This window comes from Mytilus edulis, chromosome 8 (assembly GCF_963676685.1).
Source record: "Mytilus edulis chromosome 8, xbMytEdul2.2, whole genome shotgun sequence".
Lineage (NCBI taxonomy): Eukaryota > Metazoa > Mollusca > Bivalvia > Mytilida > Mytilidae > Mytilus > Mytilus edulis.
In genome coordinates this window covers 64155673-64168410 of record NC_092351.1, presented here as the reverse complement: position 1 = coordinate 64168410, position 12738 = coordinate 64155673, and the positions used below count along the sequence as shown (strand labels likewise).

General features: G+C 31.1%; 1 protein-coding gene across 1 annotated transcript in view; it reads left to right on the top strand.

The window, feature by feature from the left end:
• The window catches only part of LOC139484282 (coiled-coil domain-containing protein 138-like), a 35575-nt gene that overhangs the window by 11656 nt on the left and 11181 nt on the right, over positions 1-12738 (top strand). The gene's annotated exons all lie outside the window — the stretch shown is intronic.

The following is a 12738-nucleotide window of genomic DNA, read 5'->3' as shown; positions in this document are numbered from 1 at the left end:
TCAATGGGGTTGAATTAAAAGTCTTGAGTTCTAAAAAGGGTGTTTTAATATGAAGAATCTAATGCTGTATTTGGAGTTTGAGTCATGTTTTTGTATTGAACCATATTAAAGGGCCACTAGCCGTCGAATTCATATTCACCAATTTTTAATCAAATTCTCATTTATGACAATGTAAAGCATTTATCCAAATTATTAAAAGTCTAAGATAAACAATTAACAGGACACTGGAATGAAAAAAATGTAGCTTAGTTTCATGTGTATTTTAGTATGAACGCCATCTAATTAATTATCGAGTTGACCTCTTAAGTCATCTGATGACCATATAAGTGATGAAAACATAAATATAGATATAAATAGATTTAGCTGTTGGACTGTTCTAGGTCTATTTAATTTCATATTATAGATGGGAAATAAGTGGTAATAATCGTTTTTACCTGAATACGAATGATTAATTGTGGATCAATTTAGTCAATCAAGTGATTTTGTTTCACTTTCAATGTTGACATTCTTTTCCTTTAAATAACTTTACACATACAATTCATGTGTTATCTATCTCAAGTTAAGGGGTTAAATTGAAGTTCACATGAATATGGATTCAATGAGGTCGAATTATTCACTTGCAAGTGAATAATTCATAATCAATGTTATTTTGTTTATTTTGACCAAATTGAAGCATGCTGGCTGCTAAAAGCGAATTATTATTTCGCTATTTGCATTTCTTAATGATTGAGCAAAATAAAATAGCTAGTGCCCCTTTAAAGTCTCTAGGGTCCAAAATTTAACTTTGTTTGAATTCATAAAAAAATGTAATACTGGTGTTCTTTAATCATGTTAATATGCAGAATTTAACCATGTATTCAGATTTTTTTTTCATTTTTGTAACATTTCTTCAAATTGGTTCAAATTAAAAATCTTCAAAATTAACCCTTTCAACTCTATGCACTAAATACACAATGAAATATGCGGCGATGATGTACGCTGCCCTCCTCTGCTGTTCACAGCATATGTCATGATTATGATGGATTTTTCGTCTAGACTTGTAACCATTTGGTTTTATTTTGGTCCTCTTTAGTTTTCCTTGTATAAATAGAGGATATACAAGGTCCCGTTTGCAATTGGTTTCACAGGAATTTTTATGGCAAAAGCATGCAGTAGAAGATATTTTGACAAAAGCAAATGTGAAAACTAAAAATATGCTGCTTATATGGAAATATGATTTGGTAGATTTTTACCAGAAGTAAAAAAGGGGGAACAGGTTAACTGAAAATTTGAGGACAGAGCCACATGTTTGCACAACTATTATATTATACATTAATTGTGTATGGTGCAAGTACACTATGGAATCGAGCAACTGGTGTCTTCTTTATTATATGGCAGATTTAACAACAAAATAAATGAAGATTAAAAGTTGTTTTTATTCAAAATTCAACACAAATATGATAATTTAAACCTTTTACATGTTAATTACGGTACCTGAAAATGCAGGTTCTAGTTGTTTGATGAAAATTTTACTAAAATGATTGCATGACATACAGTTCATGCTCTCCTGAGCATTTTTCAAGCACTTACTTTGTCTGTATACCTCTTATAATAAAAAAAAAATACAGCAGTCTGAAAAGAAATATACTAATCTATCTAATGGATGAACACAAAAAAAACAACAACAGCCATTTTTTTAATATGTTGAATCTAAGTGTGCAGCTATATTATTGATTTTTGGTCCAGTTTTTAAGTTGGTCCAAATTGAGATCCAAAATAAAACTTTGTTTGACTTAAGCAAAATTTGAATATATGGGGTTCTTTAATATGCTGAATCTAACTCTCTATTTCGATTTTTGATTTTTGAGCCTTCTATCAATTTGCTCCACATTCTGGTTCAAAGGGCCAAAAATTAAAAATTGTTTGATTTCATTAAAAAATAAAATTCTTGGGATTCTATAGATGCTGAACGTAACCATTTACATTTGGGAAATTGGATCATGATAGATAAGGCCAGTTTTTTTAAACGAAATTGAACAAATTAAACGAATACATTATCCCTGAAATAAAAATAAAAATATTCTAGATGATGAAATGAAATGCATTAAACACTTATTGATTACACTTAATGTTCTGAAGAAAAAAATTGCAGAAATAATCTGTATGTGAATGTATCTATAAATAGACAAATAGATCATAAATGACCTTGAACATGTTGAAATGTTGTTTGTGCAAATAATTTTGTGGAAGGAAACCTGTATTTAAATCCCAATACAATAAGTTTGATTCTCTTTTTTGTCATAAATGTATCATCTTATAGATAAAAAGAAGTATAGGTAATTACAAAAAAAACCCGCATCTGACAGTACATTGGTAAAGTAGGCAAATAGTTTTGCTATTAAATTTTAATTCATAATCAAAGTGCATTACATAATTTCAAAAATATGAATTTGAGCAGATTGTCTTTTGCCTTTTTGAATTGTTTTTTCTCCTGCATATAAGTTCATGTCTTTGTCAATTGCTATGCTGCTTATTTTGGTATTTGGTTCTAAACTGTCTGTTATCTTAGTTCGTAATTGTGCGATATAAGTACCATCTTTGGATATAATATCAATGTTAGCATTAGCCAAAATGCAAATACATCCAGCAGAATTCATAATTGCAATATCTTCAGGACAAAACTGAAACCTGTCTTCTCCATATGTCCACATCCGTTTCCCATTGTGGTCGATACTCACAATTATGCCTTCATGGGTTCCCTGTTCATTTTTTCTAAATATATTTATGAAGCATATTGTATTGTCTATATTTGTGACTATTCTGGTAGGACATACACAGCATTCTTTAGAATGTTCATTTTTTATATTTTCATATGTTCTTTTAACACTTCCTTCACAATTTAGAACAACAATCTTTCCTGGTTTTGTTATCTCTTCTTCTTTTTCTGGCAATCCAGTACTTATCCCAACCAGAATCTCGTTGTCTTTATTTACATGGATACCAAAAGTTTTCAGTGTGGAAAATGAATGTAAATTTTCTATGGTATCCTTTTCTCTGTACATTTTTAAGTTACTCTCTTGGACCGAAATGATAATATCACCATTTTGCATTTTCCCCATGTCATAAGCTCTTGTCTTAGGTATTGCTTTTAAAACTTTCATATCATTTTTTTTGTCAAAATGAACTTTGATTACATCTTCATCATTTTCAGCCCCAATTATTGCTTGGTTATTGTCAAGTAATATAATTTTTTGAATGCCTTTTAGATTTGTTTGATAAGACTTTTTCAATTTACAATTTTGACCTTCCATTTTCCAAAGAAAATCCATGAATATTCCTTTCATATCATCATGTGATGTTTTAGATGGTTTATATGAAACCTGTTTTAGAATCATTTCATAAATCAATTTCTTTGGTAAAAGCATTTTTTCAGACGAAGGGTAAAGTTTGGTTAACATGTCAGAAGCAGAACTAACTTGGCTAGCAATTTCTCTTTCTTTTTCCATGTGATCCTTTAATATTTTCATTACTTTTATTTCTTCTTTTAATGTTCCTTCTAAAGTCTTCCATTCACTTTCTACTTCCTTTAAAAGTACCTTTATAGTTGATTGAAATTCTGTTATGACATCATCGCCTTTTTGTATCAATATCTGTCTTTGCTCAGTGTATTGTTTGGTTCCACTGTCCCTCATGTGTTTGAGTTCATTTTGGATCTTTGAACAAAATGGAATATTCTCTCCTATCCTGTTTTGAAAATCTTTCATTTCACAGAATTTTTCATCATACACATCACTGAGTGAAGATAGCCTATGTTCTTTATGTTTATTTTTTAATACATGTAAACATTTTGTGCAGACTGGTTGCTGACAATTTTGACAAAACAGAACACAAATGAGATCGGAATGTACTTCACAGTTCATATTTTTAAGTCCTGCTTTGTGGATCGCTTTAGAAATGTTCTCAGTTCCACATTGTTCAATATCAATTTTATCATGTCCTGCTAGGGTTTTACTTTTTTTATGAAATTTTGATTCACATTCTGCACAAAAAAATAAATCGCATTCAATACACATCCATTTTATGTTTGAAGATTCATCACACATTTGACACACGGAAGGAATTTTTACCTCCTGTTTTAATGGAGATTGTTTCTGTGCCATAATGTAAAAGAAGTCAATGTCAGCATAAACAATCCTCGATTGATTGTGGATGGATGACTGCTTAGTGTCCAGTAGCAAATATTACATATATTTTAACAGTTTAATCTGAAATTGATTAAAAATCATGCTTACAATTAAACATATTATGAAATTGAGAGATATAAACATTTTGAAAGGTTTCAAAGAAGAATTCTTTATAAGAAATGAGCTATTTGATTTTTCACATTTGTATTTGTTATACTTGGAAGTTGTCTTTTTAGGCAGTCAAATTTTAAAACGGAAAATGTCATGAATTCAATCATTTTCTCATCTAAACCTAAACCATTGAGTTGTCAAGCAATAAACTTAACAAAACAATATTAAGACATCCAAATCCTATATTTTTGTACCAAATATATTACCTGTATGGAAATGCATTGCAGAAATAATGATTTGATTTTTCAAAACAACATTTCACAAATCACATGAATCTCAACATCCATATTAGATAAAAAGACGGGTATCAATTATTGTTGAAATCATTTTTGAGATTTACCTCTGATGTCATATGACAAGGAATTCCTTGGTCCTTGACTGGGCTTGATCACATGAATTAGTATATGTATATATACATGACACTGCATGAGGTTCAATTATGTCCCATGATCATATGATAACGTATACATGTATCTGTACAATATGTTATAGATAGTTCTTTATCATTTATTGATTAAAACAAATGTGTCAAATTATATTGCCAGTCCAAAGAGCAAATACGAAATAGGTTGAATTTGAAATATTAGATTAAGGTATGAGGTAGATAAAAAAAAATATTTTTATTTTGCATTCACCTTTTCATGCTCCTTAACCTTGAACGATAACATGAATAAGTATATAGGACACTGCATAAGGTCCAATTTTGTCAAATGATATCACATGATAAAGTACAAAGTGTTAGAGATATTTTTTATCATCTATTGATTAAATCAGATGTGTCAAATTAAGGCCAACCCAAAAAGCAAACTAAAATTGGTTGAATTTGAAAGATTTTTAAAATTAAGGTATCTGGTAGATAAGGCAACTGTAAATTCAGAAATTATTGGGGGCATTTATTATTACGATTTTTGAAGAATGAACAAAGATGAGAGATAAATTATTGCGATTTCGAAAAAATGTGCATCAAGACATTTGTACCAGATATTAAAATGCGTGTTATTATTATTGCGATTCTCACCCAGTGGCATTATTCGCAATAATAAAAACCTCACAATAATTTCTGAATTTACAGTATATGTAATCTACTTGAATTTTATGTTTATTTTTCATTAATCTTAAGGCCATCTTGACCTGCAGCCGAACATTGCTCAAATTTTATATATAACAAAACTAGTTTCAATACAACACAGTTTTGAAAGGATTATCTGAATTTTCTTACTTTTTAACTAATACATAAAACTTTTGCAATGTGGTCACTATTTACTCTTCACATGGACATCTTATAATATGTCAATATTCCACAACAGAGTCTTAATTCTCAAATGGCAATGTTTTCATGAAAATTGTAACAGTTAGTAGGATTACTATACCCCTGATTTAAAAAAAATTGGGGTATACTGTTTAATCTCTGTCTGTCCATCCGTACGTCCTTAAGCCATCCATCAATACATTTTTGGTGGAAGAAGACGTCAAGTCTTCTGAAGACCTATGGGACCGACTTAAACTCATTGAGCCTCCGTATGCCGCATTCGTTTCTGTGTATTACAATTTCATAACAACTTAAGATTCCTGACACCGATTTTTACACATCATTAAGCATCTGAATCATTTAATTTGTAAATTAGGATTGAAAAACAATCACTATCGTAAATATGACCTTTTTATTTATGTAAATTAATAGATTTCATCTCATCCACATGAAATCCATGAACGTTATTTGTTTACTTGTAACCGGATGTTTTTACCGGAGATATCTGTAGTACGCATGCGTGGATTTGGTATCGGGACAACTCGCCCTGTTTACAAGTTCGCCCTTGAAGTTACGAATTTGCAATCTTGCAGACAAGAAGATTTTGTTTTTAATAAATAAAAAGGATCTATTTCTTATTAAATTGGTGTCTTTATTCATTGTTTTCCTTGTCATGTGAATTAGATGCCTTTTTACTTCAAATGGTTTGAATCTATTTATAAAATTATTCAAGACTCAGTTGACAAGAGCAGTACGTTACTGTTGGGAGAATTTGATTAAACTCTAAATGCTCATAGAATAAGAAATATAATTGAAACTGAATGTACCTCCTTCTGAATAATTTATTGCAATATAAATATAAATCCCTTTTGACAAGAGAAATCTGACTTTGGTCAGAAATATTTTTTTCACATGTGCAAAGGTAATCACGTTTGGCGGCCATATTGGTTTGTTTACAAATATGTGAAGAAGCCTGTAGAACCATGACCTAAACATAAATAGTCTCTGAAAACGTAAACTTTATGCAATACTATTTTATCAATCATGATTATTTTCATAAATCTAAATTTGATTATTTAAAGAAATAAAATTATAACAATTACGATTTTAGATCATAAGAGATTCTACTCAGACATGCTGTGATCTATTTATAGCCAAATTAGTTTACCTGTGTGAAAATGTAAATAATTTGTTTACTAAACAAGTAAAGACAAACTATGGATGGAAGATAATAATTTCAAGGACATTTGATTGATTTTAATAAATATAGGATTTAAAAACTGCAAGTGGAAACAAATTTAATCATTAGCTACATATTATAATCAGCTGATAATTTTTCTCGCAAACATCGTGGTGATGTAACTGATAAAAATCACTCCATCAATCCTCCAGCCCTTTCACATATTAAGCAATAGATCTTCTTATTATTGTAGAATATTCATTGAATATACATTCATCGTCTAATTGAATATATCGGGTAATCGGATATTTTTAGCTGAAATTTTGGGTATCCGATTGTCCGGAGTCTACTGTACTACCATAAACATGATAAAGATAGTAAATAGTATTTGTATGCCCCACCTACGATAGTAGAGGGGCATTATGTTTTCTGGTCTGTGCGTCCGTCCGTCTGTCCCGCTCCAGGTTACAGTTATTGGTCAAGGTAGTTTTTGATGAAGTTGAAGTCCAATCGACTTCAAACTTAGTACACATGTTCCCCCAATTTCACGGTCCACTGAACATGGAAAATGATAGTGCGAGTGGGGCATTCGTGTACTGAGGACACATTCTTGTTTTTCACTAATTTATTGACATAATACTGGTTGTAACATATTTTATTTTTGTATTCAGGTTGGGACCCCCCCCCCCCCCCCGCCAATTATGAGTGGTGTCCCTTAAATAAGGGACTGTTCCTAAAACAAGGGGTCATTTTAATGTTGAAAAAATAGAAAGAACATTTTAAAGATTTTTATTAAACTCAAAAGTGGGAAAATTCTTATATTTGAAACAACTTTTCTAAATGAGGGGTCAAGTTAATAAAGAAGATATGTTTAGAAACAACAGAAATTTTTTTGACATATTTAGTACTTAATAGATGCATAGTTTTTGGGGGAAAGTTTCATCAAATAATATGAATAAAAATGTGCTCAATTTTTACAGTGGGTTGTAATGTTCTTCCAATAAGGTTACCCCTCATTTGGAGTGTTGTTCCCAACCTGTTAAAGGTCCATCTTTGTGTGCATAATTCAAAATTGGAAATTTCAACAAGCATCTAATATTCTTACGCAAGAAAATAAACACTGATCTGCTAGCTTCATCTCTTCTACCGATTTAATAACTAGAATCATGCAAACAGACTTAAGAAAAAGGCATGTAAGTTCATCATACAAATATGACACTTTTTCTAGACAATCCAGATCGTGCAAAATACTTCGCTTAAAATTGTAACCTTAAAATTGTTGTTGTGCACTAAAAACCCCTATGGGAACTTTCAAAAGTTGGCGGGTATGTAACAAGCCTTACTATTTTTATGCTCCATTTGTGGGCATTATGTGTTCTGGTCTGTCCGTTCGTCCTGCTTCTGGTTATAAAGTTTATGGTCGAGGTAGTTTTTGATTTAGTTGAAATCCAATCAACTTGAAACTTAGTGCACATGTGTTCCTTATGATATGATCTTCTTAATTTTACTGCCAATTTAAAGATTTTACCTAATTTTCACAGTCCACTGAACATAGAAAATGATTGTACGGATGGGAAATCCATGTACTTATGACCTTTTCTTGTTTGAAGAAAAAAAAAACATCATAACGATAATAGATCAAAGCAGCCTTTGTAAGTGGGGCTGCTTTTGTGGTAATTCAGGTTACCTTTTATTCACCTTCTTCCACCTCAGAGCTATCAGCTCTTTGATTGGTAGCATCTTTCTCAGGAACTGCATTACAAGGATTTCTGAAATTTGGTTTCAGAGTTTATATGAATCTGCTATACCGTCTGGTGCATTTTGAGATTCACCACTCAAGAACTTCCGGTTTACCTTATACTTTTAGTGGGGCAGGGTATCATTATAGTGAGCAGTAGCTCACAGATTCACTTGTTTATGTTACAACATCTGCAACTGGAATGATGATTTAGATATATAGGGGTAATTCTATATATTTAATATAATAATGTATTCTTACATTATTTTTTGTTAGAAATTATTATTTTAATTCCTTACAAATATGGTGATGTGCCCATGATAAATTTAGATTTTGTTGTATTTTGAATTTTGTGGGCCATTGTATCTGAATTTATAACAGTATTAGTAATCATCTGGCAATGCCCACTCTGTGTATTTGTTATCTGTATATCTATTTGTATCTATTTGATGAGTTAAGCCTTTTTCAACTGATTGTTATAGTTTATTCTTATGTCGTACTAATACATCACTGTCCCAAGTTAGGGGAGGGTTGGAATCCCGCCATATTCTGTATGTATGTGTCTGTCCCAAGTCAGGAGCCTGTAATTCAGTGGTTGTCCTTTGTTTCTGTGTTACATATTTGTTTTTCCTTCATTTTTGTACATTAAGTAGGCCATTAGTTTTTCTCATGTGAATTGTTTAACATTTGTCATTTCCTCATCTTTTATAGCTGACTATGTGGAATTGGCTTTCCCATTGTTAAAGGTCGTGCAGTGACCTAAAGTTAATAATATATCAATAATGATAATAATAATATTTCTTTTCATTTGGTCCCTTGTGAAGAGTTGTCTCATTGGCAATCGTACCACATGTACATCTTATTTATTATATTGGTTCATTGGATAATGTTAAGTTTTCCTGGCTAAGGCTGTTTCTTCTAATACTATTAGGAATAGGTCTATCATATTATTTGTAAGGTGTACATGTCTGTTGGCTATGCATCTTGTCCTTTTTCATGGTTCATTGGTCAATTTTCATTTTTCATGGTTTGGTCTTTTTTTTGGATACCTTTAATCTTTAGCAGCTTTATTCTGCCTCTTCAACTTTTTATTAGAGCATCACTGATAAGTCTTTAAAAAAAAAATCAATCCTGGTATCTATGATGAGTTTATTTCATATTAGAGAAAAAGTAAAAGCTTCCTATTTAATAATAAACAGTATTCACCTAGTCCAAAATAAGTAAGGCGTCAAAGAAAAAAAATATAATAGCCTTTCAAGACGTCATAATTATTTGGACTAAGTATTCACCTTGAAATGTGTTATCAAGCTTGATAATAGAAAATCAGCAGATAAGAGTCACTCGATATAGATTCCTGCTGATGATTCCTGATATCTGTTATAAGTTTGAGAAATTATTCTTATGTTTTTATTTCCTTCTTTTTAACATCATTAGTTTGTGTCTGTTGTTGTAGATAAGCTATAAAAATATCTTCATCTCTGAATCTACTTGTTTCCTAACATAATGTTAGAATACGGGTTAGTTGACAGGTTTGCCTAACATGTACATGTACTAGAATAATTCTTAGATGTCTTGATTAAAATTTAAGAATGAAGTTATGTCAATCTTAATCTCTTAAAATTGAAGGCTGTACTGTGACTTTAGTTGTTAATTTCTGTTTCATCTGGTCTCTTGTGGAGAGTTGTCTCATTGGCAATGATACCACATCTTTTTTATACTTTGTCCTGCATATCTCTGTGCCAGAGCTTAGAATCTAGTTTTTAGTCTTTTTGAGATTTTTGTTTTGCTATAACATATGTTTGTCTCTGTTGACAATGTTGATAGAACATGTAACCTCAAAGGTTAAAAAGGTTCTGTCATACAATGTTATCTCTTGTCCATTGGTTATGGCTGTTTTGGGATGTTTATGTGTGCTGTTTTAGTTTTCCCAACTTTCAATTTGATTTGAAAATGTAATAACATGTCATATAAAATGATAAGCACAAAGTCTGAGTAAAGATTTTTTTTATTAAAAAGCAAATGGTATCCAACAAATTAGGAAATTTTGAATGAATAGATTTTTCTAGTTTCAGCTTGTTGATTGCACGATTTGTTTCCAACCCATAATATACCTTGATCATCAACATCCAGAGACCCAAGAAACATTTGAAAACCAATATCTTGTATCTTAATCCACCCAGTAACATCCCCATCTTTATTGATTACATGTATTGAATTCTCCCAGTACTCACTTGCAAGAATAAGACCTGCTGAGGTAAATGTTATATCTTGTGGATAAAACATTTCATGTTGAGATCCTGATTTATCTGAATATGTCCACTGCTCCTCCCCCTTATGATTTATTCCAACTATCCTACTTTTCTCAAATTCATTATTGTCTTTATCTCCCTTTAAGGTATCAATTACACATATAATTTCAGAATTAGCTACTATTCTTGTTGGACAGATAAAGAGTGGTTTTCCAGATTTATGTTCTTTACCAAATGAGCATTTTACTTGTCCCTTCATATCCAATACAACTATTCTACCGTCTTGATAGTTTCGAAATTTTTCTATAGATTTTGCAAGGCCAACAAATATATCCTCTTTATGAACATACACACCAAATGTCAAGAAAGGAAAGAAAGAGTGAAACAATTCTTTACCCCCATCCATATTTATGAGTTCTAAATCTGAGGTTTCTTTAGAAAGAAGAAGTCTGCCATCAGGCATCATGGCTAGATCAAACACTTTTGTCTTTATCTCATTTTCAACCTTGATTTCATCACTTTCAAATTTAACTTTTTGTATTAATTCCTCATTATAATTTGCAATGATGCAAGAACTATTTTGTAAGTGAATTATTTTAGAAACATTTCTCATTTTTGTTGAATAAGATCCAATCATTTTGTAATGAGGACCTTTGTAGAGGCGTCCTAAGTAATAAAGCCTATTACTGTCTTTTAATAGAGAACCACATATAAACTTGGCCTGTTGCAATGACATTTGGTAAACACTTTTTGATGGTAAACTTTGAGAGATATGTGAATGATTTGATGTGAGAATTTCTGAGATTTTTGGGGGGTTAAAAATCTGGTCTATTCTTTTCTTTTGCGCTTCCATTTGTTGAATATTTCTTTGGATAAGTTCTAGTTCTCTATTGATAGTCTCTCTTGTTAAATTCCATTGATTTTCCGCATCTTTTAAAAGATTGTCAAAATGATTTTGTATAAGATCCATATATATTTTTCGATTGTGCAAAATTTCTGTCTTTGTGTCATCAAATTTTTTACTTCCTTTGGAAATCATAACTATCAGTTCTTGCTCTTCGTGTTTGCATACAGAAATATGCTCCTCACTTTTAACTCTCATGTCTTTCAGCTTGGTCATTTTTTTATCGAAAATTTCACTAATCTTGTAAAAATCATGGTCTTTGTGACATGTTACTACACAACTGGAGCAGATTGGTTTATTGCAATCTAAGCAAAAAATACTGCATTTTTGGTCACAATGTTTTGATCCGTCACAATTTATTTCCTTGATCTTGACTTTGAGAATTTTGTCCAACATTTGTTCGGTCCCATATTCCTTTATGTCCATTACTAGATGGTGTGCCAATGTTTTGCTTTTTGAGTGAAACTTCACATAGCAGTCCTGACATAAATATAAATCGCATTCCATACATATCCATTTAAGTATTGACGATTCTTCACAAATTCCACAAACAGTACTGTCTTGTGCCATACAAACAGATCCTAATAAAGACATATTTCAAAATTTACAGTCCCTATAGTCTACTATATTACAGTTAATGGCATTTACCGTGAAGTATAAATTAGAATGGCCAATGCCTAATTCTTAAATGATTTTCCAATTCATTTTTTTTATGGAAAATTGAAGTCACAAAGCAAATACCAACACGTCACAATATGTCCTATGACAGGTTATCCCTAGAAAGGCCCAACGGAGTAGTTTATTCATAAAATCGAAAGATGAAAACTCCATTGATAGTCCTCAGGCTTTTTGTAGCATAGCTCCAGAAGAATGTTGATTTCTACAACCCCATTTTAATATTTAGACCAATTCTTTTAGTTCCTGTATTGAATACTTATAATACTGAAGAGTTAAACCCGATTAATATTTAGGTAGATCAGATTATTTTTGTCTCTATGTATGTGATACATGTATATACAAATGTTCTTCATTTATCTTGAACAGGATGTTTACCGTTTATCAGCAAATGATATCAGCTTCTGAT